At 49.8% G+C, this 26,324-nt stretch overlaps 1 long non-coding RNA gene across 1 annotated transcript; it reads right to left on the reverse strand.

Moving 5' to 3' along the window:
* Positions 1-1,767: 1,767 nt before the first annotated feature.
* LOC132533330 (uncharacterized) lies at positions 1,768-21,170 on the reverse strand. Its single transcript, XR_009545208.1, has 4 exons — positions 21,109-21,170; positions 19,426-19,559; positions 8,330-8,430; positions 1,768-1,935 (listed from the first exon to the last, which is right to left on the reverse strand). It is a non-coding gene; the product is annotated as an uncharacterized LOC132533330 (long non-coding RNA).
* Between the last annotated feature and the right edge of the window lie 5,154 nt (positions 21,171-26,324).

The following is a 26,324-nucleotide window of genomic DNA, read 5'->3' on the forward strand; positions in this document are numbered from 1 at the left end:
GACAAGACCATAGGATACAAGGGGTACAATTCCCACCACCAGAGCTCCGTATCCCATCCCCTCCCCTGATAGCTTTCCTATTTTTTTTTTTAACCCTGTTGGGGTATGGACCCAGAGTCACCATGGGATGCAGAAGGTAGAAGGTCTGGCTTCTGTAATTGCTTCCCCGCTAAACATGGACATTGACAGGTCCCTCTGCTAACTTTTGACCAGCACGCACATCCCTCTTATACTCTGCCCCAGAGAGTGAACCCCCAAAGGGAGGACTCATGGCACATCCTGAGCTCCAGCCCTGAGCTCCTCTGACCCCTGCAGCAGCTCCGAGGTCACCAGGCCCCTCACCCCAGCTCTGCCAGGCAGGACGGCAGGTTTCATCCAGTCTAAGTGCCACCTCCAGGCTCTTTGCCCACATACCTGCCAGGTGAGGCTATTCTGAAGCACCGCCCACCCCACCATGGGGGCCCCACTCTTTCCTCTGCCCCTGAAGTAGAAACTTGCAGGCTGCCCTGTTGCACCTGCTATGCAGACATGAGGGGATGCTCAGCACAGGCCTGTTCCATCCCTAGGCATCCCTAGGCATCCCTGCACCCCTGCTCCCCTGAACCAGCCCATGCCAGCTGCAGAGACAACCCTTCCCTCTCGGCCCTCCGAGCCTTGCTCTTACCTCTCAGCAAGGACAGTGGCAACTAAGAAGGTGGAGACACATGGAAAAATAAAATGTGACAGCGACCTCCCCTCAGCCTCTAGAAATGTAGAAAAATAAAAGTGATTGACCTGTTTCCTTTTCACCCTCTCTTTCTAACCCACTGGGTTTTCTAGCACCCCCACTGCTCCTCCTGCAACCCCAACAATCTCTCTATTCTCTGCTAATGGCAGAATAATAAAAAATTATCCCTCAGCGCATGTGAGTGAGAGGCTGGTGCTGGAGCCCAGGAGAGAGAGGCAGGAGAGGAAGAAAAAGGTTATTATAGACGTGTCAACCTTGTTTACGGCCCTTTATCAGCCAGGGAGAGACGGGGCGGGAGAGACGCCACCACACGCACTTCCCAGCGGCCTGTCGGCTTGGTGGTGGTTGGTGGGGGGTGTTGTAAATAATTTTTATTGCCAGCCGCATTTAGATATTTTAAAACCTCTTCCTGCCGGCCATGGAGGGGAGCCAGCTGTGCCCACTGGGGAGAAGCAGGTGGGGGTGGCCTGCCTCTCTGGTGCTTTGATGGAGCTGTGCTTGACAACAAGGCTTTCCAGAGCAGACGGGGGCCACGGGACGCCTCCTAGGGCAGCAAGCACCTCACTCTGCTGATCTAATGGGTAGTTTGGGGAGGTGGCTTCCATCTCCAGGGTCCTTTCTCATAAGGTCTCTTTCCAGGGCTAGCCTCTTCCCCGCCCCCCCAGGCCCCTGATCTGCATTTGAGGCTTGAGAGCACAGCCTCAGTTTTCATGCTTGTTGTCATTCACTTATCAGCACTCACTGAGCACCTACTATGTGTTGGGATGCCAAGGTTATTTTGTTTTGCCCTTGGTACTGGGATCCCAAACCTGTGCCATTCGACTATTCCAGGCAGTTTTTTTTTAATTTATTTTTTATTTAAGAAAGGTTAAATTAACAAAACCATAGGGTAGGAAGGGTACAATTCCACACAATTCCCACCACCCAATCTCCATATCCCATCCCCTTTCCTGATAGCTTTCCCATTCTCTATCCCTCTGGGAGCATGGACCCAGGGTCATTGTGGGCTGCAGCAGGTGGAAGGTCTGGCTTCTGTAATTGCTTCCCCACTGAACATGGACGTTGACTGGTGGATCCATACTCCCAGTCTGCCTCTCTCTTTCCCTAGTAGGGTGGGTCTCTGGTGAAGCAGAGCTCTAGGACACATTGGTGGGGTCTTCAGTCCAGGGAAGTCTGCCGGCATCCTGATGGCATCTGGAACCTGGTGGCTGAAAAGAGAGTTAACATACAAAGCCAAACAAATTGTTGAGCAATCATGGACCCAAAGGTTGGAATAGTGGAGAGGAAGTGTTGGGGGGGGGGTACTCACTGCAAACTCTAGTGTACTTCTGCTTTCAGGTATATATTTTGCAGTAGTTTATGGATATGTGTAAACATACGCTCTCTCTCACAGAACCTGGTCTATATCTAGGTTTTGGGACTTTGTTAGAAAGTGATCCACCTGGGATGGAATTAGAGAATACTATGAAAGGAAAGGTCTCACCCGAGTAATGAAGCTGAAGGGTTGTCATTCCACACCTGAAGTCTCTGAACACAGTCTGAGCTGAAGCATGTTGAGGTGGCAATCGTTGCGTTGATTAGGTTGCGATCGGCAGATGCAATATTATTTGATATGGATTGGGAGAGGCATGCGGGAAAGTGGGCCCTATCTTAAGGTTCCAGGACTGGGGGAAATATAGGCTTTATCTATAGTGGAGATGTGAGGTTCCTGCTGTCTTAGGGTTCAAAAAGACAATGGATAGTTATTGTTATCATCACATTATTTGGTAATTGGCTTAACTTTGAAAAGTCCTTTTGTTAGGGTTTGCTGTATAGTACCCAGTATCTTGTATATAGCTGTGCCACTGGTTGCTTGTGACCAGGCAGTTTTTTAACTGTTTAAAAAATATGGGACCTGGGAGCCAGGTGGTAGCACAGTGGGTTAAGAGCACATGGAGCGAAGCACAAGGACCACAGTAAGGATCCCAATTTGAGCCCCTAACGCCTCACCTGCAGGGGAGTCACTTCACAAGTGGTGATACAGGTCTTCAGGCGTCTATCTGTCTCTCCCCCTCTCTGTCTTCCCCTCCTCTCTCGATTTCTCTCTGTCCTATCCAACAATAACAATGTAGTAACAATAATAACAGTAACAACAGCAACAAGGGCAACAACAAGGGCAATAAAGTGGAAAAAATGACCTCCAGGAGCAGTGGATTTGTAGCGCAGGCACCAAATCCCAGCGATAACCCTGGAGGCAAAGACAACAAAACAAAACAAAAAATATATATGGGACCAGAGCGGGGGTAGATAGTATAATGGTTATGCAAAGAGACTCTCATGCCTGAGGCTTCAAAGTCCTAGGTTCAGTCCCCAAACCATCATAAGCCAGAGCTGAGCAGTGCTCTGGTAAAAAAAAAAAAAAAAAAGTAAAAAATATGGGACCAGATGGTGGCACACTTGGTAGAGGTGTCCCCTGCATTCCTCAGACAGGTGGAAACCAATGGGAATCAAAGCCAGGGAGGACAGACCCACATGCCCAGTCCATGGCTGTTGGTCCCAAGACAGTCCTATGAGCACTCTCAATATATCCCTTCTGCTGACAAGGACCAGTGACATCAGAGTTCTTAAACAAATGAAAATTCAATTAGCTAAAGGTTCAGCAATACCACTCTTAGGCATTTATCCAAAAGACATGTTGGGGTGCTATGCTGGGCAGGGACTTTTCTGGGACTCATGCAGGCTCTGTGGACTGAGATTAAGCCCAGGAAAAGAGGATGGTGTGAGGGAGGAGAAAGGGGAGGGGAGAGATGAGCTTTCATGACATAAGCACATGGCCACTCCCTCTGAACCTGGGCCTTGAGGTGTAGGAGACTAGAGAAGACAGAGATGTGAATAGATAAATGCCAGCCAGCACAGGAAGTGGGTGGAATGACCTCATGTCCAAATAGCAAGGGAGAAGATGTCCACCAGGGGTGATGGAGAAGAGGCACAGGGCAAGAGATACAGGGAAGGAGGCTTCAGGAGCAGGCCCAGGAGTTATTATCTTTTCTTTTGTTGAGCTGTACAAGTTCTTTATAGATATTTCATATCAATCACTTGACAGATGTGTGATGTCCAAATATCTTCTCCCAGTTACTGGTTGTCTTTGTGTAGTTTGCTTTTAATGTGAAGGAAAAAAAAAACAACAACTATAAAAAAAAGTGGGCCAAATAACTGGATAGGCAGTTTTCTAAAGAAAAGACACACATATGAAGAAATGTTCCACTTGTCAAGAGAAATGCAGATTAAACTATACTGCGATTCCACCACAGAATGGCCTCCATCAGCAAAACAGGAAACGATCGGTGGTGGTGAGGTTGTGGAGAATAAAGGACTCTGTTAACATTGCTGCTGGAAATGCAAACTGGCACAGCCCCTTTGGAAGACTGTATGCAGAGTTCTTAAACAAATGAAAATTCAATTGGCTAAAGGTTCAGCAATACCACTCTTAGGCATTTATCCAAAAGACATACAAGCACTGATTCAAAAAGACGTATGTTCATAGCTGCATCATTCATATTAGGCAAAGCATAGAAGCAGTCTAAATGCCTATCAACAGATGACTGGACACCAAGGATGGAACTGGAGGTGATTATGCTTATTGAAATAAGCAACGAAGTGAAATAAAGCCACCAGATGGCTTCACTCATATCTGGAACCTAGATGACTAATACACATGAAATTGAAAGAACAAGGGGGCCAGGCAGTGGCACACCTGGCTAAGCGCACACACTGCAGTGCACAAGGACCCAGGTTCAAGCCCCTGGTCCCCATCTGCAGGGGGAAGGCTTCATGAGTAGTGAAGCAGGGCTGCAGATGTCTCTCTGTCTCTCTCCCTCTCTATATCCCTCTCCCTTCTCAATTTCTGTCTGTCTCTATCCAACAATTAAAAAGTATTAAAAGAAAGAAATCGCAAGAACAAAAATAAAACAAACAAACAAAAAAGAAGTAAACAAAATCTCCTTAAGACTTCATGAGAACTATGGTGGCTGTCACTGGGGGCTGGGGGCACAGAGCTTTGGTGATGGGTGTGATGTGGGACTATACCTTGTAATCTAACAATCCTGCAAAGCACTATTAATCGCAAGTAAAAGATGACTTGCAAAAAAAAAAGAAGAAGAAGAAGAAGCCGGTACAGGAGTTTTCTGAGCAGACAAGATGGGCAGGATACTCCCCCATGAGGCATGGCATGAACAAGGATCTGGAAGCACACAGCCACATGGGTCATGGGGAAGTACAAGGTCATTCTGTGAGGCTGACTCAAGTTTCCTCAAGGCACGCAGAGGAAAATTAACTCTGGATAATGTTGATCAATGTTACTTGAAGCACCAGCTCCCCTAGACAGATACATTTGGGAAACACTGAGTTAAGCAATGCAGAGCACATGGTACAAGATCAATATGCAAAAATCAATCACATTTATATACATAACAATGAAAAATGAAATTAAAAGGAAACAATCCTCTCTAGACTAACATAAAACAAACCTATCTACTTAGGGCTTGCGTCCCACTCTGCTATACTTAGTTTTTAACCAGAGTACTGCTCTGGTTTAGTGTACGGTGGTGTGGAGATTGAACTTGGGACTTTGCAGCCTCAAGCATGATTTATATAACCATTAGGCTAGCTCCCCAGACCTCCAAGAACCATATTCTTAGGAAGATATTTAACCCAGGAGGCACAAGATTTGAACACTGGAAATGTCAAAATACTTCTGAAAGACATTAAAAAAAAAAAGAATGGCAGGAATGGAAAGATATCCCATATTCATGAATGGGAAGACATAATGTGTTAAAACTGTAATCCTCCTTCAGTGGATAATAGATGGATAGATTTAATGTAATCCTTATCAAAATTCCACATGCTTTTTTCTTTTCTTTTGAGGAAATTGACAAATGATCCTCGGCATTCTAAGTAAATGCAGGGAGCTGATGGTAGGAATGAAAAATGGCATAGTCACTTCTGAGACAATGAGGGCTCGGTGCCTGCACCATGAATCCACCGCTCCTGGAGGCCATTTTCCCCCCCTTTTGTTGCCCTTGTTGTAGCTTCGTTGTGGTTATTATTATTATTGCCCTTGTTGATGCAATTCGTTGTTGGAGATAGGACAGAGAGAAATGGAGAGAGGAGGGGAAGACAGATAAGGGGAGAGAAAGACAGACACCTGCAGACCTGCTTCACCGCCTGTGAAGCGACTCCCCTGCAGGTGGGGAGCCGGGGGCTCGAACCGGGATCCTTACACCGGTTCCTGCGCTTTGCGCCACATGCGCTTAACCCACTGCGCCACCGCCCGACCCCCCATGAGGCGGTTTCTTACAGAAATATGCACACTCTTGCCATATGACACAGCAGCCGTGTAGCTGCGTTTCTTAGTATTTCCCCAGTGGAACTGAAGACTTAACGTTCACACACAAACCTGAATACAGCTGTTTACAGAAGCACCAGTCATAAAAACGTGCTGACTCATGAAAGCAACCAGGGTCTTCTTCAGAATGTGAGTATGAATCATAGAGCAGCCAGACAATGAAATGCGACTCAGTGCAAAATAGAAATTAGTTACCAAACTGTGAAAAGACAGGGAAGATTCTTAAACATGTTAGAAGAGGAATGAGGTGAATCTGAAAAAATATTACATGCTATGTCTTTCTGACTCTAGAACATTCTAGGGGAAAAGGTGACACTATAGAGACAGCAAAAAAAAAAAAAAAAGTGGTTTCCAGGGGTTGAGAGAAAAAAGCAGTGAGTAGAGAAAATCCCCTGATTTCAAAAAAAGGACTTTTGGACTTCTAGGGCAGGAAAACTAGTCTGTGTACTTCAGTGATACTATCCGTCATAATATGCATGTATAATTTCCCATATACATTCACATTATACATACCATTAAAGATCTGTCCAAACCCACGGGAATTGCAATACCAAGCATGAACCCTAGTGTGTCCTGTGGGCTTGGGCCATGGTGCCAGGCTGGTGGCTCATGGACCATAACAAATTCAGCTCTGTTTCAGGGGTGGGGGTGGGGTTACTAATAGGAGGACGTTGCATCTGTAATGTCAGGGGTGTGTGGGAACTTTCTGTTCCTTCTGTTCAATTTTGTTGCAAAGCTAAAGCTGCTCTAAAAAGCAACGTCTATTTAAAAATGCAAAGGACGGAGAAAAGCCAAAATAATGTTGAAAAAGAACGGAGTTGGCAGACTCCTGCTTCCCAATGTTGAAATTCACTACAAAGCTAGGGTAATCCAGGCAACATGGTGCTGGCATAACACAGACTCATAGATCAATGGAATAGAAATGAGAGTTGAGAAATTAACCCTGGGGCTGGAGCCATGACTGAACTGGGCAGGACAAATGCCACATGGGAGCAGCACATCACTGGGGAAAGCTCTGGTGCTATGTTGTTTCTCCCTCTCTCTGTCTTTCTCTTCCTGTCTCTCTGAGCGACAAAAACAAAAAAAACTGGGTATGAACCGCATGGTAGCACCATGCAAGTCACCAGTGGGAACTCTGAATGGTAGAGTGGAGCTGTGGTCTTTCTCTCTCTCTAAAGATTTTATTTATTTATTTATGAGAAAGATATGAGGAAAGAGAAAGAACTAGACATCACTCTGGTACAGGTGCTGCCAGGGATCAAACTCAGGACCTCATGCTTTGAGGGCCCGGTGCTTTATCCTCTGCTCTACCTCCCAGACCACTCTCCTTCTCTCTCTATTTCTCTCTCTGTGCGTCTCTTTTTTCACTAAAACTGAAAGGAAAAAAAAATTCACCAGGAGTAGTAGAATCTTACAGGCACAAAATCCCAATAGCAATTAAAAAAAAAGAAGACAAGAAAAGGAAGGAAGGAAGATAGAGAGAAAGCAACTGGAGTGTCGAAATCGCTAGTGGGCAAGGCCCTGACTCTGCAAAAAAAAAAAAAATTAAAAGGAAAAACAAATAAAAGAAAAAACAAGTGTACCTCTTCAGTGAGGTAAGCCAGAAACAGAAGGACGAACACAGGATGATCATATTCATAGATGGAACTTAAGTAAGGACAGTTAGGGAAAATCTGCAGTGAAACTTGGATGGTGTTTGGTGTGTTACACCAAAGCAAAGGACTCTGGGGAAGGAGTAGATGGGATGAAGGGACTCCGAATTGCTTACAAACAGCCCTGGAATGCTTCCATCAACTCTCTGGGAAATCTGCTCCCATGTGGAGACATGCTCAGACTGCGCTGCTGTATGAGGGAGTCTGGGGTGGGGGTGAGCATGGAGTCACCCCAGGCCATCCTCAACCAGCTGCTCTGGCTGACTGCAGCTGCCTGAGGGAACACTGCCCCCCCCCCCCGCCCCCCACCCCAGAGGAATCTCTGAGCCTGCCCTGATCCAGGACCGCCCAGCCAGCAAAGAGATTCATGAGCATCATTAACCCTGACCTTCAGTCTGTAAGCTTTGGGGTTGTCAGGTGGCTGTTACTTATTGGACCGGGGATCTCATGGAGCCCCACACCAGAGGCAGCCCAGATGCCCTCAGGGCTGGAGCTTAGTGCTCTGTGGCCACACCATAGGACACCCTGCAGATACTTGACAAATGCCTTTGATCCACAAGCACTGACCTGGAAGGTGTCCTGCCTGATTGGTGAGTGACTCGGTGACAGAGGAAGCGAGTGAGCGATCAATATGCGGGCCACGGCCCCTCTGCTGTGCTTTTCAAAGTCTGCATGGAGGAATATTTAGGAGAGACAGGTGTTACTTTTTAATTTTTTTCTTTATTTCTTGTAGTTTTTTTTTTTTATCTTCCAAGTGCAATTTTGGAAGAAAAACCAAGTTGGTGTTTCTTTTCCCTTCTTATTTATTTATTGTTTTAGATAGATAAAGGAGAGAGAGAGTGTGTGTGAGACCATAGCACTGAAGCTTTCTTCAGTGTAGTGGGGGCTGGGTTAGTCACACACACAAAGCAGCACACTATACAGGTGAGCTGTCTTGCTACCTAAGCTGATATTTTCATGACCCAGTGTGCTGAAATTGAGACCAGCTATCCTCATATGGGTTTTCCACTTTTGCTTCTTCTGTGCCAACCCCCCCCCCCATCCTGGTTCAAGCCCAACCAACCCCTTTTGCAGCAAAACCCCACACCCCTGGGGTACCCCATCACTCTGACACTCATACTCACCCCTCACTGCCTTTGGGGTTTAAGAACAGGAAAATTCTTGGGAGTTGGGTGGTAGCAGAGCAGGTTAAGCTCACATGGTGCAAAACGTGTAAGGATCCTGAGGCTTTGAAGTCCCACCTGCAGGGGAGTCACTTTACAGGCGGTGAAATAGGTCTGCAGGTGTCTATCTTTCTCTCTCCCTCTCTGTCTTCCCCTCCTCTCTCCATTTCTCTCTGTCCTATCCAACAACAACGACATCAACAACAACAATAATAAAAAAGAACAGGAAAACTCTCTCTTGAGAAACCAGTCCTAGCTCTTCATGACATTAGATTTATTTATTTTTTATTCCAGAGCACTGCTCAGCTCTGGCTTATGGTTGGTGTGGGGGAGGGGGGATTGAACCTGGGACTTCAAAGCCTCAGCCATGAAAGTCTCTTTGCATAACCATTATGTTACTACCCCACCCTCCTATCTCTTCATGATATGTGTGTGTGTGTGTGTGTGTGTGTGTGTGTATGTGTGTATGTGTGTATGTGTGTATGTGTGTGTGTGTGTAGGGAAACTGAGACACGGAAGGGGCAGGGACATGGTAGAGGCCGCTTGGTGAGTGTGCAGGCTCACCAGTGTCTTGAGGACTTGCCAAGGTCAAGGAGAGCAGGCTGACCCCCCATCCTTACCTCTGCTGAGCCCTGTTGTGCTCTGGAGGGTACCATAGGGGCTCAAGGACAAGCTTAGGCCTTCTCACAAGGGAGAGGAACAGGGACTGAGCCAGGAGGAAGAGGAGGAGTGGGGGGTGGGAGTGGGTGGGCATCAGTGCCAGCCTCAGCCTAGAGCCTCCGGCAGCAGCCAGATAATAAGCAAGAATAATAGAGGAAAGGGAGCGAAATGTCACACGCGCTCTGGTGCCATTAGCCACCAGAGAAGGGAAATATCACATAATTAGGCCAGGCCTTTGTTTGCCTTTGTGGAGGAGGAGGATGAGGGGAGTTGTGAGGGGCGGGGGATGAAGCCCTGGAGATAGATTTGTTTACCCAGGGTGGATGGAGAGCTGAGAGGTTCAGAATGGGGGCTCTGGGACCCCTGGGCCAGGTGTGACTCAGAGGGGTTGTCAGGAAGGGGGACATGGAAGGAAGGGGACAGCAGCTGAGGCTGGAGCTCCTCTGCCTCCTTGCAAAGCGGCCTCTGAGGCTGTTTGCTTCTGTTTCCCTCTTATTACCCAAGTCACAGAAACACCCGGGTAATAGCTGTAAAATTACACACTCGCAGCTAATTCGGCGACGACTCTTGGCATGGCAGCCGCGTTTTTAAAGAGAAATAAACAAGGCCTGGAATACAAGTCGTCAGGAATACAAATCTGCAGCCGTGAGGCCTGCCACCACCCTCCCCACACACACACACACTTCCTCCATGCAACCATCAGGATATGCACCACTCCGATTCCTGCACGTGCCAGGGGATCCTCAGATCCACACGGGGGGCTCTCACCACTGCTCCCAGCACTAATCTGAGGGTGGATGGGGCCTTGTTTTCCTAGGCCCCCAGCCTGACACCTTTTCTTGATGGGTCCCCTCCATCCTTCCTCCACTAGCCCACACTCTGGGCAGTGTTTGCTGAGCACCTGCTTTCTCCCAGGCACTGCCCCTAGTGGTGGGAAAATGCAGGTACCTCTGGTGAAAGAACCAGCGTCAGACAGCTAAATGCATGAAGAGATATGTGATAGCAAGCTAGAGTGACAGGTGCCCCAAGGAAAGAGCATTGCAGAGTCTGCAAGAAGGATGGAGGGAGGCTGCTGCAGATCAGGGGTTCGGGAAAGATATATTTCAGGGAGGAGGAAAGACAAGTGTTGTGGCTGGAAGTGGAGTTTTCTGGGTACAGAGTAGGGAACAAGGCACCCCAGTGGAGGAGCAGCATGAGCCAAGGCTCTGAGGCCAGCCAGCCAGTGTGCTGGTGCAGGTGCAGCTAGAGTGTGAGGGTATGGGCCTGGAGCACCCACACAGACCCTGCAGGTTGCCCTTGAGCGCTGGGGTGGGGCGGGCTGTGAGGCTGTAAGGGAGGGTGACAGGGCCTGGGTTTGCAGAGATCTCCCTGCTTGGTTGGGAAAGGCTGGCAGGGGAGGGTGGCAAGTGGCCGCTGCTGTCCCCCCGCCTGCCCCACCCCACCCCCGCCTGGGGGAGCAGTGACAGGGAAAACACAGTGGCAGTGCCCAGAGGCAGCAGGGCTTGGATTTGGGGGGTGATGGAGGAATTAGAGGGCTGGTGGATGGAAGCAGAGTCCCTAGGCTGGGGAAATGCATCAGAGGTGCAAACAGATGGTTCCTTGACCATGGGAAGGGCAAGAGTGCTCAGGAGAGACAGAGATAGGGATAGACAAGAAGTCTGGGTTTCTGTGACTCCCAGCTCAGATTCTCTGACCAGATAACACTCTCCACTTCACTAACAGAAAATAAAATGAGGGTGTGGACAGTGGCACACCCGGTTGAGCACACATATAACAATGTGCAAGGACCCAGGTTCTGTCTTCTGGTTCAACCCACCTGTCGGCAGCATGCTTCATGCAGCGAGGAAGCAGCTGCAGGTGCCTCTCTTTCTCTCTCCTCCTCTATCTTCCCCTTCCCTCTTGATTTCTCTGTCTCCGTCCAACAAATAAGTAAATAAAATAAATAAATATATATATTTTTAAATTGAGAGGGCTGGGGAGATAGTATAACGGTTATGCAAAAAAAGCACTTCATGCCTGAGACACCGAAGGTTCCAGGTTGAATCCCCAGCACCATTATAAGCCAGAGCTGAATAGTGCTCTGATAAAATAAATGAACAAAATGAGAATCATCCCCAACCTGAATCTGTGGAGGGCATTAGAGGGGGTGGGTAGAGTGCCAGGGATAGAAGCAGGTCCTCAGACGTGTTAAGCATGTGACGTATGCCGAGCTGCAGCCCTGGGCCCTGGGGTTAAATGACAGGCTGTGCTGTGTGTCACCTGTGTTGCATCAGTAGTGGCCCTGCTTGCCTGGTAGCACCCTTGGTATCTGCTTAGAGTCGGGGTGGGGGTGCTCTTTGGAGGACAGGAATGTAGGTGGGCTCATGCCCTGGCCCACCTACATTCCTACATGGGAGATGGAAGGTGATGGGTGAGAGCCAAAGGGGACAGAGGGACAAAGCTGAAGGCTCAACAGAGAGACAGGAGAGGGTGGGGAGCCGAGCAGGGCAGCAAGGGGCTTTTGTTCATCTGCCAGGCAGGACCAGCTGCAGTAGCCAATTAGCTCAGAACCATGTCCTGGGGGCCGGGTGGTGGGGCGTAACTGGCTGAGCACACACGTTACCATGCGTAAGGGCCCAGGTTCAAGCCCCCTCTCCTCACTTGCAGCGGGGAAGTTTCAGGAGCAGTGGAGAGGGTCTGCAGGTGTCTCTTTCACTCTCTATCACCTGCCCCCTCTCAATTTCTCTCCCTGTCCTACCTAATTAAAAAAAATAAAGGAAAATGGTCACTGGGAGTGGTGGATTCATCATCTAGACACGGAGCTCCAACAATAAGCCTGGTGGAAAAAAAAAAAGAAAAGAAACATGAGAAACGATGAACTATGTCCTTCTGGCCCTCTGCCTCTGATTTGGGGCACACATGTAATGTACAGTGTGTAAAGAATGTGATCACATGTGTGCTGTGCCAGAGGGAAGGAGAGAAGAGTACCAGACCCCTGCCCCTTCCTTCTCCTCCTGAGAAATCTGCTCCCTGAGAGGAGGTTGGTTGATGGAGGGCCCACCAGGCCATTTAATCCTCCATGATCTCCTCCCCCTCCCCCTGCCAGAAGCCACCTTACATACTCGCACTTGGTTTTCATATTCCTGTGTTTACTGAAGCACATGTCACAATGCATGCAATCATGTGCGTGGTATGGGTTTGCACATGTGTGTGTACATGCACATGCATGCATAGGTGCAAGAGCCCAAGGGGAGAGACTGAGCCCACAGCAGCTGGGGCACATCCAGCACCTCAGACCCAGTTCAACCTCCTCCCAGGGGTGCCTCCCAGTTCTGTTCCCCCCAATAGACTCCTTTGTCCCTGTGCTCCTGGGGCTGGAATGCTACCTGATATTCTAGAGTTGTGTCCCAGGCCTGCTCTGAGCCTCTTTGAGCCCTAGTTACCCTGAAGAAGCTGGGGGGAGAGATTCCTGTTTGTATTTATTTATTTATGTATTTAACTATTATTGTCACCAGGGTTATTGCTGGGGCTTGATTATAACACTACAAAATCGCAACTCCCAGAGGCCATTTGTCCCTTATTTTTTTCTTCCTATTTTATTTGACAGGACAGAGAGAAATTGAGGGGGGAAAGGGAGATCGAGGGAGGGAGACAGAGAGATACCTGTAGACCTGCTTCACGAATTATGAAGTGCCCCCCCCCCCCCGCATGAGAGGAGTAGGGGGGCTTGAACCCAGGCCCTTGCACATGGTAATGTGTGTACTTAACCAAGTGTGCCATGGCTCGGCCCCCTTCCTATTGTCTTTTTCAGGCTGCTGGGCTCTGCTTGGGTCTGAGGCTGGCAGGGGTCTGGCCTGCAGAGAGGAGGGGGCTGTGCTGAGGGACACTTGTCCATGCTGGTCTCGGGAGCTGTGTGTGTCCACAATATTAGTTGGATCCCCGGGAGGTCCCTGGGCAGGGTTTTGCTGTGGCCCCGTCACCTCATGGCAGAGCTCCAGGATGGAGAGGCTGTAGGCCCAGCAAGCTGCTCATAACCTAGGACAGCTGGGGTGGAGAAGCCTCCCCACACACTGTGGAGGAGTCTGGCTCAGGCCTGGGAAGCTGCCTGGCTCCTGGTTCTACTCTGTGCAGACATGCCCTTCAGGCTGGACAACTTCCTCCCTTGGCCATTGTGTGTTCAGCCAAAATTGGGGTGGGAGTCAGGCTGCCCAGCTCTAACACTCTGTGGCAGAACTCAGGCAGAGACTAGAGGCCTTTGGCCCCTGCAGGCCAAGTCAGCACCTGCTACAGTTGGCCTCAGCCAGGAGCTGGTTGAGATGGTACTGTGGATAGCCAGTCCTCCTCACCCCAGCTGGCTTTCCCGGGGTTGGGTCCTTGTTTACAACTTCCTGTCTTCTCTCTAGTATCCAAGCAAGACCAGCGACAGGGGACCCCAGGAGCTGCAGCCATTCCTCACTTATTGTTCTGAGAAGGGCTGATATGTGTGAGCCCACTCAAGCACAACAGAGGAGCGAGCCTTCCCTGTGTCCCCCCCCAAAGTGCTCCCCTCACTCCCCTGTGAGCTCTCAGGCTGGTGCTCAATTTTTAGAAACAAGTACAAATAGCATGGAGCTGGGTGGTGGTGCAACTGGTAAAGTGCACAGGCTACCTTGCTCAGGGACCCAGGTTCAAGTCCTACCTGCAGGAAGGAGAGTTTCATAAGAGGTGAAGCAAGTCTCCTGGCATCACTCTTCCCCCCCCCTCTCTCTGGCCATATTTCTCTGTCTCTATCATAATAAAATAAAACTAAAAGACAAGTACAAATAGTTATGACTTCTGTATGGGGGACTGGATGGTTGGGGTTTGGGGTGGGGGTGGAGGCTAAGCTCCTGTCCCTGTTCTCCACCCCCAAACCCAGGCTGCAGTCATCACAGGAGGGGAGTCAATCAGACAGTTTCAAATATTTATGCCATGCTACTGGGTTGGCTCAGCCTGGAGCTGGAGGGCCCATGGAACCAGGTCTTATTCATAGAATATCCAGCTGCCTGTCTGTCCAGGGCCCTTGGGCCTGGCTGCTCCCTCCAGGCAGCTCTTGCAGCAGCTCCCAGCTTCTCTGCAGTGGGAGCTGGCAGGGAAGGACACTGACAGGCTGCTCTAGCTCTGGGTTGGCTGGTCTCCTGGGCCCTGGGCCTCTACTTCCCCGCCTGCAAAATGGGTTGCAAGTGGCCCATCCTGGATTCCATGACTGCTGCTCACAGGGCCTCCATGCCTTTATAGAAGCCCCGGCTTTGTCTCCTTTGGTACTCCAGTCCAGCAGCCAGGCAGACACAGAGCTGGGTTTGGACCCTTTCTCCTGCAGAGGAAGATGCGGTCCAGGCTGCATCATGGTGGGAAGAAGCCGTTTCCACAGGATTGAAGGCTGCACCCAGCCCGACATTCCTGACTCCTTCCTTCCAGGCTAGGAGGGAGTAGCTGTAGCAAAGCTGATGGGGGTCTAGGTTTCACCAGGCCTGAGGGATGGTCACAGAACAGGGCTGACACTTGAGAAGCCCTGAGCTCAGAAACCAGGGCACTATTGAGTTTGGCTGTGAAGGGGTGTGTGTGTGGGAGTGGGAGAAGCAGGGGCTGGGGCTGCAGGCAGGAGGGCAGGAAACAGAGCAGAGCAAGCAGGGGCTCTCCACACCTGGGGGGGAGTTTGGGGCAGCCTTTCGAAATATGTATGTGTGTGCATATTTAATTTTACGGTCGTGTGAGCTTAAAAATATTTAAGCATATATTCAAGCAATATGAATACATGAATACATTCTCACCATGAACTCTCAAGCAGTATACAAGCCTGTGATGCTGGAGTCTGTCTCCTCACAGATGTCCTTTGTTGTTTGCCATCTTTAGGAGTCTGCTATGTAGAGGGCTAGCAGGTGGCTCAGCCGGTAGAGCGCACATGTTGCCATGTGAGGATGAGGGTTTGAGTCTCCAGCAACCATATGGGAGGGCCCATAGGAAAGCGGCTTCATGACTGGTCAAGTGGATGTACAGTGTCTCTTCTCTATCTCTCACCCTCTATCAGAGGAAAGAAGAGAAAAACAGTGGCCACTGGCAATGATGGAGTCATGTAGGCACTGAACCCCAGTGATAACCCTGGTTGTTAAAAAATAATAAAAGGGGAGTGTGGAGGTAGCGCAGCAGCTTAAGCACACACAGCACAAAATGCAAGGACCAGCACAAGGATTCCGGTTCGAGTCCTCAGTTCCCCACCTGCAGGGGAGTCACTTCATAAGGGGTGAAGCAGGTCTGCAGGTGTCTATCTTTCTCTCCCCCTCTCTGTCTTCCCCTCCTTTCTCAATTTCTCTCTGTCCTATCCAACAACGATTGTTGGTATGCTTCTAAGACCCCTTCTTTTTCATTGGTTTAATTCCCCCTGCTTAACACTGTATTCTATTTACATAACCACTGTTAACTAAGCACCACCCTGCCTGCAGGGCATTGGTTTAATCCCCACTGGCTCATGTCTTTTTGCTCCACCCCCTCTCATAGTACACCCTGATTTGCACCAGTCACTTTTCGCTCCACCTTCTCTACGTCACATCTTGTTTCCACCCTACTTGGCAAGTATATATAAGGACAGGATTGTGATTATAGATATAGATTATAGATAGTTTAGTTTAGATGGCTTAGATTGTGCTGCATTCTACATGAATAAAGAGATACTGCTGCCCAGCTCAGCCATGAGTCCCTGGTCATCTGTCTCCAGGCCGTGAAGCTAGCCCGACAAACGATGACATCAATAACAACAACAATAAAACAAGGGCAACAAAAGGGAATAAATAAATACTAAAAAAATAAAAGAAAGAAAAAGAGTTGAATATGTACTGGCAGATCCCCCCCCACACACACATTTTCTATCTACACATAAATGGCATCATGTGCATAGTGAACATAAATATATCTTTTTAAAAAATATCTATTTATTCCCTTTTGTTGTCCTTGTTGTTTTATTGTAGTAGTTATTATTGTTGTTTTATTGATGTTGTTGTTGTTGGATAGGACAGAGAGAAATGGAGAGAGGAGGGGAAGACAGAAAGGGGGAGAGAAAGACACCTGCAGACCTGCTTCACCGCTTGTGAAGCGACTCCCCTGCAGGTGGGGAGCCGGGGGCTCGAACCGGGATCCTAACACTGGTCCTTGTGCTTTGCGCCCCGTGCACTTAACCTGCTGCACTACTGCCTGGTTGAGTGCACATATCATGTGTAAGTACCTGGGTTCAAGCTCCCACTCCCCGCCTGCAAGGGAGAAACTTCATAAGCAGTGAAGCAGTTCTAAGGATGTCACCTTTCCTGCCTCCCTTTCTATCTTTCTCACTCCTCTCAATTTCTTTCTGTCTCTAGGAAATAAAGTAAAACTAAATTTAATTTAATTTAATTTATTTATTATTATTTTTTCCTCCAGGGTTATTTACTGCTAGGGCTTGGTGCTGGCATCATGAATCCACTGCTCCTGGTTGCCATTTTTTCTTTCTTTCTATTTTATTTTATTGGGTAGAACAGAGAGAAAAATGAGAGAGGAGTATGAGATAGAGAGGGAGAGAAAAAGACACCTGCAGACTTGTTTTGGGAGCTGGAGACTCGAACCCAAATCCTTGCACTGGTCCTTGCACTTCATACTATGTGCAATTAACTGGGTGTGCCACTGCCTAGCCACCAATAAAATACTTTTTAAAAGCTTGATTTTATGCCAGAGTGATGTACAAAAAAAAAAAAAAAAAAAAAAACAGGGCTAGGGAGATAGCATAATGACTGTGCAAAAAGTCTTTCATGTCTGAGGCTCCGAAATTCCAGGTTTATTCCCCAGCATCACCATAAGCCAGTGTTGAATAGTGTTCTGATCTGACCTCTCTCTCTCTCCATATATATATATATATATATCTGTGTATGTGTGTGTATTTGAAAGAAACAAAATTAAAAATCAGCAACCTGAGAGGTGACACAACAGATAAAGCATTAGACTTAAAAGCATGAGGTCCTGAGTTTGAGCCCTGGCATCACTTATGCCAGAGTCATGCTCTCTTCTCTGTCTCTCTCTCTCTCTTTCTCTCTCACCTCTTTCTCCATTGTCAACAAACAGATACTTTTAAAAGTTTGAATATTTTATTTCTCTATTATCAGCAAGATAAATAGTGACAAATAAGATTTCTCTGTTATCAGTGAGAAAAGGAGAAGTCAGAGCACTGTTTAGTCATATGCAGAACCAGGACCTGAACCCAGGGTTTCATAGAAGCAAGGTTATCTGTTCTACCAATTAAGCTGTTTCCCTAGCCATTAGGATTTGCTTTCCCCTCAAAGCTTGGTGGGGGTGGGGTGAGTCTTTGCATGATGTGTTAAGATCTGCCTTGCTCTGTGCACCTGTTCTCACACCTTCTCGCAATGGTGGGTCCTCAGTTCTCTGAACAGTTCCCCATGAAGGCCATACCAGCTGTCCCCAGATCTTTGCCATCAGGACCAGTGATGCTGAGAGCCCCCTGCAGGTCAGGCCTACATCTGGCCCAGCTGAACCCTGTCTCTGGGTGCACAGGGACCACATGACTAAGGGACAATGTCTACTCCATAACAGGAAAAAGGCCTAAGATGTGCTCTCTCCTGTGGGAGCAACGGAGTGCTCAGTGCCAAACCCAGGGCCCTGGCACTCTTGCTCTTGATATGGCAGTACAGGTGTTGGTGCCCTGCCCTCACATGGTGCCATGCCACTCCCTGCTTATGCTCACTGGGTTTGCCCCCAAAGTCTCCCAGTGAGGGGAGACACATGGTTGCAAACCAAAAATGCTTCAAGGAGAGCCTGGGGATGTGGCTGGGACTTGCCATCCAAGGTCACAAGTACAAGAGAGGATTGGGGACCCCCCTCCCTGAGTGCTTACTGAGCTCAGGTACTGTGTGAGGACTGTGTGACTGACATCCATACTACACAGCACTGATGTCTTGCCTGGACTAGGAACACTGGTGCTGGCTTAGCTGGTGACTTCCCCAGGTCTCCTGCACCTGCCCCTGCCCTCCAGCCCCTCTGCCTGAGGATGCCAGACCTCGAGTCTCACAGGCCACTGCCACCCTGGGACTATTAGGAACATGGCCAGCCATAACAGGTGAACTAGTGGAGACAGGCTGGCCACCACCAGGATGACACAAGCTGCCCCAGCTCACCCACCACAGTGTCCCTTGACCCACAGGATGTACCCTGACTCAGTGAGAAGCAGGATATGGGGTCTGGACAGACTAGAAGTGTCAGAACTCTGGAGTGCAAAGCCATCAGCTCTGAGACTGAGTTCAGGGTCAGAGGACAGCAGAGAGGCCAGGGTATGAGAATGGCCAGCTTGTCCTTCATCCTTCTGCCTCTGGGTAGTGTCATAGCTTCCTTTATACTCTGTAAGTTTGCTTTTTTGTCTTAGACAGAGAGACAGTGAAAGAGACCACAAAGTTTCCTTCAGTGCAGTGGGGACTGGGCTCGGAGCTATTTCAATGGTACGCCAAGAGGTTCGAGTCCTGATCTCACACAAAGACCAGAATCACATGCAATAGCAAGAGCCTTTATTAGCAAGCTTAAGGTTAGGCTGCCGACACCCTTCCACGCAAGGGAAGGGTCTGCGACCTGATCATTTTCCATCCCACCTTTTTATAGTTATCACAGGGTGGGTACAGGTGGAAATTATTTACGCAGAACAAGGAACAGTTGGTTTCAGGTTAATGGCTGTTCTCAATATTCGGGGCTTTTCTTTAACCTCACAATTCACCAGCCCTCCTGTAGATTCTCAAAAGCATCTGCAAGCCTCAAAGGGGTTCCAGCTCTGGGGGGGGATCTGGCAGGGAACCCATTCTTTGCCTTACTTAGTGTGCTTACCTGCATTCGGAGGCTGACCAGAGCAGCCCTGGGGCCTTTTCCACCTCCACAGGGCTACCTTTCTTGTCTGGGCTGAGCTCTCATTCTGGGAGAGGAAGTAAGGATGCTGTCTGTGAGTCCTTAGGCTGGTCTGCCTAGAGGGTGGGGGTGAGGTGGGGAGTGAGAGGTACTAGATAGACAAGTGGAGGAAGGGCACAGATAACTGACTCTCTTCCCTTCCATCTCTACAAGGCAGGGAGACATCCTCATGGAGAGCTGGGCCCCTGTTACAGCTTCTGGAAGGCCAGACTGGGAAGGTTTAGACCCCTCTCCCCCATCCACTGGCACACAGGTGATATGATCGCCCAGGTCCATGCTGGCCCACAGTGGGGGCATACTGTAGCCCTGAGCATAGAAGGCTCTTTTTAGACTTGGTGGTCAAATTCTAGGACAGATTTTGGATCCTGGAGCCACAGGTTCAAGGGTAGAAATAGTCCTTAGGCCTGGATTCATTGTAAATAAGCAAACACTGGCATTAGTAGTTGGCTTTGGTATTACATAGTCTGAGTGGGCTTCCTGGAAGAAGAAGAATGGGTCTCCTAAGTGAGTGCTGTGGTGCCAGAGGCTCCCACCCTGAGGACCAGCTGGGTTGCCCTCCTGCCTCCTCAATTCCTCCACTCTGAAGAGCTGGCTCCCCTCTCCCACCCCAGGCCCCTCGTCTCTGCGTCTCAACAGTGGGGCTAATAATAGATCCCAGCTCAGAGGCCGTGGCAAGGCTCTGAGACGTGGATAATGACCCTGGCACAAAGTAACTACTCAGCAAAGATGAGTCACTGCGGGTTGTTCCTCTCATCAATGTGAAGCTCAAAGGGGGAGAAGAGAAAGAGAAGGTGGGGGTGGGGACAGTGCCAAGGTGGGCGGAGAGCCTCAAGGCTGGAGTGGCCTCAGAGGAGGTTCTGGGCCTCCAGAAATAAGTCACTGGGTGTCTGGGTCCCCGGACGCCACACTCGCCACACTCTGTGATGGCTGACCCCAGCCTGCAGAGCTGGACATTGCTGAGACTCCTGGTCCCGTGATGGAAGACACCTTGGGTGACACTGGTGGACAGAGACCCAGCTGTCCGTCACTTTCTCTGGAACCTCTTTCTGGGGTATATGGATGTGGAGGGCTGGCTGGAGAATCTGGCTTTAGGGAATCCCACTCCACCAGAAATAAGGGACCAGCAGCAGGAGGGGGGCAGGCTCTGTCCTCTTCCTCACTGCCTCCTGTGGGATGTGTGGAGGGGTGACAGCTCCTCTCCCCTCCTCCCGGAAGCAGCTGAGGCTTAGTGAGGAGAAGGCCCCAGAGCCGGGCTGTCAGCAAGTGCCCCCTGCCACCTCCATGGGGCTAATTTGCATAACATTTGCACAAATCTGCATAATTTAGGAAGCAGCCAGAGCTCATCTTGGGCAGCCCAATTCACTGTGATTGTATGAGCTTTGAAGTGGCCCTTTCTTCTCTGCACACCTCCCTCCTGCACTCCCCCTCTCAGATCTCACCTTGTGACTACCTCCTCCGGCTGGCTTGGGTTTCTAGAGAGGCCCAGGGCTGAGTGTTTCTGCCTAGAATTTGACATTGATCCCATCCCAACCCTCTGAGAGACCTTCCCCCAAAAGGTTGGGGGACTCAGGAAGCACTGGGCAGTTCACCAAAAAGAAGTCTGACCTGAGTAGATCCTCTCCAGACAGGACTCTCTCTGGGCTCCTGACCTGGTGAGGCTGGGGTGGTGTCCTTGCCAGAATGTGGCATGACACTAAGACTGTCCCCAGGGATGCTGACTCACAGATCACCGTCAGCCCAGATGGACATCCCTGCAGCTGAGCCCCAGGGCTCTGTCCCTGCCCTTTGAACACTTCCATCTCTGGACTGATTCCTGAATTAGTCTTTTGGGTACAAGTGGCAATAACTCAACTCCAATTGACTTAAGCAAAAGAAAAAGAGGGTCCACAGGTTCCTGCATTTGTCTCCTTGGACTGGTGTAGGGAGGGCCCTTGGGAGCCCCAGTGCTCCATGCAATCTCCATCAGGCCCAGGATAATCATAGGCTGCAGGCTCCATTCCTGGCACCACTCCATGCAGGAGATGAGCAGTGCTCTGCTGTTTCTCCTCATAAACCAACACACATGGAGCCAGCTGGTGGTACACCTAATTGAGCGCACATGCTACAGTACACAAGGATCTGGGGTCAAGTCCCTGGTCCCCACCTGCAAGAGGGAAGCGTCACAAGTGTTGAAGCAAAGCTGCAGTTCTCTCTCTCTTCCTATTGCCCCCCTTCCTTCTGAACTTCTTTCTGTCTCTATCAATAAATAAATAAAAATTTTAAAAAATAAATAGACCAGGAGGCTGGGCAGTGGTGCACCTGATCAAGTGCACATGTTACCATGCACAAGGACGCAGATTCAAGCCCCTGTGCCCCCACCTGCAGGGAGAGGGAAGTTTCATGAGCAGCAGAGCAGTGCTGCAGGTATCCCTTTGTCTCTCTATCTCCCCTTCTCACAATTTAACCATCCTATCAAATTAAAAAAAAATAAAAGTAAACATTTTAAAATATCAGTAGAGGGTTAGGGTTGTAGCACAGCGGGTTAAGCACATGTGGTGCAAAGTGTAAGGACCAGCTTAAGGATCCCAGTTTGAGCCCCCAGCTCCCCACCGACAGGGAGTCACTTCACAGGCGGTGAAGCAGGTCTGCAGGTGTCTGTCTTTCTCTCCTCCTCTCTGTCTTCCCCTCCTTTCTCCATTTCTCTCTGTCCTGTCTGGCAACAATGACATCAATAACAATAATAATAATAACCACAACAATGATAAAAACAACAAGGACAACAAAAAGGAAAATAAATAAATAAATAAATAAATTTAAAAAATCAATAAGTGGGTCAACACATAAATGAAGCAGATGAAAGCCTGGAATTAGCTCTTCCTGTTTCTATCTGAGGGGTATGTGCCTGAAGCTGAGCCAGATCTTGACCACATGGTCACAGGGTTGGAGGACAGTCAACTCTACCTCCAGGACCAAGAACGGGAAGTGGGGGGAGACATGGGGGAAGTCAGGGTACCTTCTCAGGAGACAAGGAGATGAGGAACTGGGCAAAGTACCTTTAATGATAAGTGTGTAGTCAACCAACCCCCACTGGGGAAGGGGAACTGGTGGTGACTTGGGAGATGTGGCTGGCTTCCCTCTGTGAGCTGGTACCTGGGCACTTGGCAGGGAGGCCGTGACACTGGTGGCTTCAAGGCCTGAGCCACCTGGCCTCAGAAAAAGCAAAGGCACTGGCTCTCTGCAGCAGAAGGGCTTGCAGTGGCCATCTGGACAGGGACCTGGGGGTGCTGTCACTTAGCACTGACTTAGAAGGGAGGGGCGCAGGCTCTGGGTCTCCTTCCATGAGTGCTGAGTGCTCTGACCCTTGGAGGCAGGGGTGATGACAGACACAGAGGCATCCCTTGTAACCCAGCTCCTTGTCACTGCCCACCCCCCTCCCCAGGCATGAGGAGTCTATCTTTCTCCACTGAAAAGCCAGCTCAGGGCTTCCTCCACTCATGCAGGCCCAGGCCAGAGGGAGGCTCCAGGAAGACCTGGTGTTTCTGGGCAGACTCTGCCCACTCTGCTGCCTGCTGGGGACCACTGCCCCAGGGAAGAACCAAAACTTGCCAAACATAGGTACTTTTCCCCCCACACACTTGACAGGCAGGCTTGCGGGCAGGTGTCAGTTTCCTGCCTGGTTCACTCAGAGCAGCCTGAGGCCAGAGACATCAAGCGAGGTGGCATAGCAGTGGAACTGAGTTCCCAAGAGCCTGACTTCTCTGGACAATACTGTGCAGCTACTTCTCTGGCCTCAGTACTGCTGTCTGTGCAGTGGGCAGAGGTTACCCGTGTCTGTGTGGCCAGAGGTCGGGGTGGGGAGGGTTCAGAAGACAGGTGACAAGACAGAGGAAGAGCTCTCTCTAAGCCTAAGTCCCTGTCCGTGTGTGTGTGTGTGTGTGTGTGTGTGTGTGTGTGTTGGTGGTGGCAGGTGGGGGGCTGGGGGGGGAGGAAGAACCAGCAGGCTGGGACCCAGAAGACCTGAATGGACATAATATATGGAGGAAGCCGTATGGCTATGTCTCCAGCTGTCAAGAGGAGAGGGGAAGTGAGGAGAGGCCTTGTGGGGGAGTGTGGGCACAGGAACCTCAGCTGAGCATCCCTGCCTGGTGGATAGAAGGGGACCTGGGAAGGTGAGGACTGAGTTGGAGAAGGCTTTTCTTTTCTTTTCATTTCTTTTTGCCTCCAGGGTTGTCATTGGGGCTCGGTGCCTGCACTAGGAATCCACTGCTCCTGGAGGCTATTTTTCTCCCTTTTGTTGCCCTTGTTGTTTTATCATTGTCGTTATTATTATTATTGCTGTTATTGCTGTCATTGTTGTTGGGTAGGACAGAGAGAAATTGAGAAAGGAGGGGAAGAGAAAGATAGACACCTGGGATCCTTACACAGATTCTTGGCTTTATGCTACCACCTGACCCCCAGAGAAGGCTTTTCTGATGTAAAGTCAGAGCAAGGAAAGGCCCCTTGTGCCTGGAAAAGACTGTGACCACTGTCCCTGCTCCAGCTCCTCATAGAAGCTGGCAGGGCTCCAGCCACGCCCTCCCCCCACCCCAGTGGGACCTCAGGAGACCATTATGCATGCAGCCAGGGTCTCCCTGGGAAGCCACTAGTCATGTTTCATGCTTCCTATCACCCCCTGGGTAGGCGAGGGGTGCAGCTTTGGAGGCTCAGCATGCTACCCCACCCCAGGCAGAAGACAGTTAGGGTACTTCTCGCTTCTCTTCCGACCAGTTCTGGTTCCAGGCCCAGAGCAGAGTGAGAATTTCCTTCCAAGTCCTTGGCTCCACAGATGCCAAGCTGGCTGGGCCAACTGGTGGTTACCCAGCAATGGGGAAAAAATATTTGGGGTGGACAGGCTGGTCTGCCATCCCCCCCCCCCACTAAACTCAGCCTGGGTTTAGTGAGACCCTGGAAGGAACCTTGCCCTGTAAGCTTTGCCTATGTTTTTGAATGTCCCAGCACCTATAAAAATAGCTCCACTTGGCAAAAAAAAAAAAAAAAAAAAAACCCACAGTGGGGGGACTGCTGGAGTTAGGGAGGGCTGGCATGAGAAGCAGGGTTAAAACCTAGCTCCTAGCCCTCTGGAGAGTGGGATTCAGTAAACTCCTGCCCCCCTGCTCTGCTCCCCAGGGCACCCCAATCTCACTCACTAACCCGTAGCATCCAGATCTAGTCTGCCTCCCCCAACCCAGCTCCTCCTTTGTTGTCCACAGCTGATGGCCCCCAATGTGCATCCCACCTCTGGGTGACGTGTATGCCATGGCCCCACTCTCACCCCAGCCAGGCACCCCATATGTCACCTGGCTGCCTCTCCGGTCCTCCTGTCCCCTCCAGTCAGGCTGTGCTCCAGAGCCTAATACAAAATGCAAATCTGATTCCGCCTGAGCTTGGGGCGCTTGGGGCTGTCTCATTCAGTGTGCAGTCTCTGAGCTGGATACCTGAGCCCGCCCATCTCTCAGCCTCCCATTCTACCTCCCATGTACCCCCTGCACCTCCCCTGCATCTGCCTGCTCATTACTGTCTAGACCCCAGTGCCCCCAGCTAATTCATTTGCACTGTCCATGCCCAGAGTAGTTTTCTATCCTGCACCTCATGATGCCCCCAACTCCTGGCTCCACCAGTATACATTCATAGTGAAAACCAGGGATATCAGAGGGGTCACAGTATGCCCTTGCATGAATTATGTCATGTCTTGGGGTGCACATAACCCCAAGTCAGGGTGCAAGGCTTGGCAAGTGGGGCTTAGGCTGCTTCTTTAACTCATTCCCCCATCCCCTCTGTTGGGCATGGGGACCTTGCTCTCAGCTGGACCTGGCTGTCTCCAGATCTGGCGTGGTCACAGAGCTCAGCCCATCTCCAGCCTCCCATGGGTCTGCCCTAGGTGCCTTACGGTGGGTGAGCTTTTCTTCTGAGTGGTGGATGCTCTCTGCTGCATCTGCTGTAAGGAGGTGTCCACCAGGATGGGGTTCCTGGCTAGGGGTGCTTAACCAAGTGTGCCACCGCCTGGCCCCCACTTAATCTCTTGAATCTCTGTATTCTGATACTTTGAGGCAGATGGGGTATTGGGAGGCTCCATGGCCTGAATACAGCCACTGCTTTATTTTTTTTATTTTTGTTTTTTTGTTAATTTATTTTTCCACCAGGGGTATTGCTGGTGACTCTACTTTTCCTGATTACCATTTTAAAAATATTTATTTATTCCCTTTTGTTGCCCTTGTTTTTTAATGTTGTAGTTATTGTTGTTGTTGATGTCATCATTGTTGGATAGGACAGAGAGAAATGGAGAGAAGAGGGGAAGGCAGAGAGGGGGAGAGAAAGATAGACACCTGTCTACCACTGTGGCTACTCGTTCTCATGTTTTGGACAGATTTAATTCCTGTTCTGATGGAGATTGTGCCAACAAAGGCCCCTATCAGCCTGGGCAGACTGGGCTGTCCTGGACTGGGCTAGGACCCAGGGCTAGAAGGGGTGAGCCTGGAGGCCAATAGCACAGCCCCAGTGCAGGCTCCCTGCAGTTAAAGAGCTGGCTCTGGGGCTGGGGAGTCAGTCAAGTTTACCTCACCCACACTCCGCTGCGACAGGCTGCAAGGAGTGAGGTTAAACGCTCACATTATAGTGTTTAAGGACCCAGGTTCAAGCCCCTGGTCCCCACCTGCAGAAAGAAAGCTTCAGGATTAGTGAAGCAGGGCTGCAGGTATCTCTCTCCCTCTCTATCTCCCCTCCCTTCTCAATTTCTCTCTGTCTCTATCCAATCATAAATAAATTTAAAAATTTTTAAAGATTTTTAAAAAGTGACCTCCCAAGGC

This window comes from Erinaceus europaeus, chromosome 16 (assembly GCF_950295315.1).
Source record: "Erinaceus europaeus chromosome 16, mEriEur2.1, whole genome shotgun sequence".
Lineage (NCBI taxonomy): Eukaryota > Metazoa > Chordata > Mammalia > Eulipotyphla > Erinaceidae > Erinaceus > Erinaceus europaeus.